The following is a 5,471-nucleotide window of genomic DNA, read 5'->3' as shown; positions in this document are numbered from 1 at the left end:
CTGCTGACTCACCACGAATTACCATCAACTGTGCGTTATTCAGCAGCTGCAGAATAGCCATCTTTTGTTAAAAAAAAAAAAAAAGGCCTTTCTGAAATATTCTTCATCTTCCCCAATCTTTGTGCATATTTTTATTTTTATAAATAACTGATCAGAACATAGTCAAGGCGACTGACGCCTACTAAGTGACTGAGACCCCATAGACTTCAAATACTGGAATAGCGTCCAGTATCATAAATATACCCACAAAGACAGACAATCCATATCATTGCCACAGACCCTCCCTACAGCGAAGTTCCAGAAGTCCTGTCTTTGGTCCTTAATAAGTGTGCTTTGTTGACTTTGTTTCTGCATGGGCATTTGTATCAACATTATACAAAGCAGTCTTTATCGCGTGAGCTCATTTCACGCTACAACAACGCTGGGAGATAGGTATTATTTTAAGATCAAGAAAGTGAGGCTCTGAGAGGTTTAGCAACTCACCTAATCACTAAACTAGCAAGTGATGGATTAGGGACTTAATCCAGGAGCTGGATGCTAATTCCAGGGCACACTCCACCATGTCATGTGGCTCTTACTCTATGTATGTGCCAAGCAGATTACTCTATGTATGTGCCAAGCAGAGCCCACACAGCTTGTTCATGAGATGACCTGGCCCCGGGCCTGCATGGCAATCCTAAGAAAGCACCTTGCAGAACTTCAGCAGGGAGCATGCGCCAGCTGCTGCCTGGTGCTCTGAATCCGTCGCTGCCTTCGCCGAGGCCACCCTCCCCATGGCTGTGATCAGCTGGACATGGCTGGGGCCCTCGGGCAGCCCCCTTCCTGAGACACATGGGTCTCCTCTGATTGGGACTTCGTCTCAGCACTCCCCTCTGCCTTCCCCAAATTTCCTCAGACTGCGTGGGAGCCAAGGAAGCATCCACTCAGCCTTCCCTCCTCTCAAGTTGGGGTCAGACTTGCATTGCAGTCTGATGGCGGTTCCACCTTTCTCCAGCATCCTAACAAAATCCTGAGCTGCTGCTTCTCGGAGGACCCAGGTGATCTCGCTCCTTTGCCACTATGCCCCTGCAAGGCACCTCTGCAGGCTCAGGAACCTGACAGAGAACCCAGTCCTCAGACTCTCTAGCGAAGGGGCAGATGAACTAAGAAGGCAAAAGACAGAATGGTCAGGCAAGCTTCAGCATGCCTGCCAATGCTGGCCCCGGTCTGCCCTTAGACATGGAGGAATCTCCCAGGGGAAAGTCAGGCAGGGAACTGTTACTGTCATGAGCATGTCTGCCTGGGCAGCCTTCTTGCAATGCGCAGTGGGAGGCGATTGTTCCCAAGCAACGAGAACTGCTCCCGAAGAAGCTCCATTGTGCCTGTCTGATCTTCTATGTCCTCCTCGGTTCCTAAGAGCTGCTGCCCTCAGGACCTGTTTTTGTTGACTTTCAGACTGCTTGTCATGGGGAGGAGACAGCCAGCTATGAGGATGTTCATTGTTAAAGAAAGAAACATCTGTGTTGATTCCTCCTGATAGGAAGATGTCAGAGAAGGCACTAGTTGTTTGTTATCTGTCATTTGAAGAAGGAACCCATGTCGAAAGCATAATCCCACACACTCTTCTCCCATGAGTCACAGAGCAAGCCTGGCACTCTCGGGTTCGTTCATCCACCAGACATATTCTGAGTCCTCCTGCGCCCAGGTGTTGGGACTCAGAGAAGAAATACCATTTAACAGTCAGCACCCAGTGCCAGGGAAACATGTCATGGGGAGTCATCTGGGAGACTCCAGAATTGAAGCAGTTTTTACTGAAAACCAATTTTTTTTTAACCTTACTAACAAAGATATTTACCACAGTGGCAATGTTCCCTGTTTGAAAACACGGCAATTACCCTCCAGTCACTAATTAACCCAGGTGTGGCTAGGGACAGCTGGCTACCGATCTGTGTGGTGACAGCACCTGTGTCATCAGGCTGCCATTGCTGGCCCTTGGGGCAGCATGAACAGGTGGTTTTTCTCTGGGGCTGTGATCCTCAGAGTTTAAACCACACTATTTTACAGCTTCCAATAGTCCCCTAATGTCTAGAGATTCCCTGTGGGTGGAAGGGAAGGGTTTAGACAGCGAGGAAAGCAGTTACACAATATCCTCCAGATCTGTGCTGCCCGACAGCTGCACGTGCCAAGTCTGAATTGAGGTGTGCCGTGTGCGTAAGGTAAACAACAAATTTTGAAGACTGTGAAAAAAATAATATAAAATATCTCATTAATAATTTTTATATTGATTACATGTTGAAATGATGCTAATTTTGATATATTGGATTAAATAAAATATATTAAAATTAACTTCATCTGTTTCTTTTTATCTTTTGAATGTGGCCACATAACATTTCGACTTACATATGAGGCTCACATCAATTGCACGGTGCTACTCTGGGTGTCAAACCCAGTGAGGGCAGCGACTGTATCTGTTTTTGCTAATCCAAGCCAAGTAAGTCAGCACAATACCTGGCACCGAAAAACAATACATGTTTGAGGGATGAATGAAAATGTGAATGAACAAATGGACATCAGTTATTCAGTTCTCTTAAGTCAAGAAGCAGTTCTACCCTCTCCTTATCGTAACCTAATGTCTGAGAAGATTGGAGATCTGCAAAAATCTATCTTCCGAATTTGAATCTCTAGCTCTGAACTCCCCTGAGTGTATATCTGACTGCCTACTTATAAACTCCACTTACATGGAAAATAGGTATCTCAAACTTAACATCTCCAAACCAGAATTCTTTATCTTCCCCACAAACATCTTCTCATCTTAGTAGATGACACCATGATCCACCCAGTTTTTCAGGGCAAAAACCTGAAAGTCATCCTTGAGTCCTCTATCTTCCTACTCCTTCCGACCCCCATTATCACACCACCCAAGCCCACCCGATCAAGAAATAGTCCTGTTGGTTCTATTGCAAAATATATTGCAGACATACCCACTTTCTCCACTGTCATGCCACCATCTCAGAATGAGCCACCTTTGTCCCTCACCTGCACTATTGTCCTCACTGCCCGAGTGTCACTGCCACTGCCATCAGGAATTAATTCCGTGAACTGTTGTTATCCTTTTGACAAAGACAAAAAATGGATGCCGGTGAACTTCACTGTAAGATGAATTTTATCTGTACTTAGCAAATGTGCTTCAGTAGAGCACACAAACTGTGGGATGGAAACAGCTGGAAACAGTTATCTAAATATACACCTGCCTTCAGACAAGTCTTCTCTCACTCTGGTCCAGACAGAAATCCACCCTCTCCACAGATGTGGGGACCAGAGACAGGCGAGCCCAGGCTTTGACCGCATCATTTATTAGCTGTGTAGCCTTCCCCAGGGGTGGGCACGATGGCCACAGGAGGCATTACTTTCCACTGCAATAGTCTTCCTGCTGCCTTTGGGGACTTCACCAAGGGTGTTCTCCAGCTCAGAAGCAAACAAAGCAGAAGCCTCACCCCTGCTTAGAACATACCCAACATAAAAACCAGCCTGCATATGCAGGACCACAGAAAAATGAAGGAGAAATCAGAAGCACTATTTTCTTTAAGCCATTCTCCTCAACAAGAATCTGCACCCTATAGCATACTCATTCAATATTTAAAGTCCATCCACCCAACACATATTATGTGAGGCCGTATGCTAGGTGCTGGGGATAACAATAAACAAAACAGTCTAGCACCAACTCCATAGTCTGAATGAACACCATTCCCGTCGCTATGATTTTTAATACCTTGCCAGCTCTCAAACAGGCCTTTGCTTTCATCATTTCCCCAGCTTGAAGCTCCTCCCCACTTATTTTCATCCTCTGGATTTTGCTCATGATGAAAGGACCATTCAAAGCCTCCCTTCTCGATACTCTCTGAATTCACATCATTCACCCTCTGTACAGCTTTCATTTGGTTTCTATCCTCCAGCGTCTTATTTTTTTCAATGCAGTTACCTTTTCATTTGTGTGAGTCTTATCCCCACACTCAGATACAAATAGAAACACCTTGGGGGGGTTCTCCCACAGGGTCTAATGGGTACGGTGCTTTGCAATATTTTTTGATGAATCGATTGATTTATACAGAAATTTACTATTTGGGGGAATTACTCTATTATGTCAGTGAAAGTCATTTAGGAGAAAATTAGACCATTACATTATTGTTGTCATTATACTGCATTGTCCAATGGAATTTCTATTATTAGAACTCTACATTCTTTAATAAACAGATATTTAATATCTATTCTCTACACTGAAAAATTGTTTACAAACTCTATTTGTAAAACAGGAGCTTAAAATCAAAACGTTATATTTCACTTTTTGTTATTACTCTTTGTGCTTAATATGGTTTTGAGCAAACAGGAAAAGCCTGATTTGAAAAAATGATGATTGTAATATTTCCCTATATATCAATGGTTGGTTTTCTCGTCTTTGTCACTGCCTTCCGGTTTACTCAAGAGCAAGGCTTGTGTTTTGTTCACTGCCACATCAACAATGCTAGGACAGGCCTTCTACCTTCTCCCTCTTCAAGAGGGAGACAAGATCAGTGACTGCGATGGATGGATGGATGGGTGGATGGATGGCTAAATGGGTGGATGGACAAATGGATGGATGAGCAACATACAGCAACAGAGGTTTCTTCCAGCCTGGCCTATGAGACATTTCCTCAAGGAACTGGTATTTGAGCTTAAAGGCTAAGGAAGACGTAGATGTGTGAGATGATAAAAAGGGCAAACCTTGGCAAAGCAAACATCCTGAGCAAAAGCTTAATGGGCCAAAGGAGATTGATGAGAGTAAGGTTGGCAAGACATGAAGTGATGGAAAATGAGACTGATGACTTAAGACAAGTTTGATGTCCTGCTGAGTCCGTTAGAGGAGTTTTAAACTCCTTGAAGGCGTGGCCAGTTCATGGTTGCATTCCCAGATCCTAGCACAGTGCCTACCACACTGAAAGAATGAAATAATAAACAATCCAGGGAGGAAGGTTGGCCCTTGGCCACTTCTTTGAAGTTACCTACTGCCACTCTTTTTCTGGCTCATTCCATTATATCATATTGATATTGTTGTCTTTTCTTAACTGTGACTCAGAGCCTCAGTGTTTGCTCTTCCCTGCACCTGACACTTCTCTTGCTGTGTTCTGCCCTCACTGACCCACATACTGTCCCTTACACATAGCACCTTGAGACCTTTGCACTTGCCATTTATTTGATACCTCTGTTTGGAATATTCTTCCTACCTATCTTCATGAAACTTGACTCCCCCCTCACTTAAATCTCTGCTCAAATTCTCTTTCGCTTCTGAGAGAGGTGGTCCCTGCCAGCCTACGTAAAAGGTGCCTCTCTCCTCTGTCACACTTAGTTCCCCTACCCTGCTTTCTTTATCTTTACAGCACATATTACCACCTTATATTATTAGATAGTTGCTTTTTTTTTTTTTTTGAGACAGGATCTAGCTGTGTCACCTGGGCTAG

The sequence above is a fragment of the Propithecus coquereli genome, unplaced genomic scaffold, assembly GCF_000956105.1.
Source record: "Propithecus coquereli isolate 6110/MARCELLA unplaced genomic scaffold, Pcoq_1.0 Scaffold203, whole genome shotgun sequence".
Taxonomy (NCBI): Eukaryota; Metazoa; Chordata; class Mammalia; order Primates; family Indriidae; genus Propithecus; species Propithecus coquereli.
The sequence above is the reverse complement of the archived record's forward strand: the minus strand, read 5'-3'. Positions refer to the sequence as shown.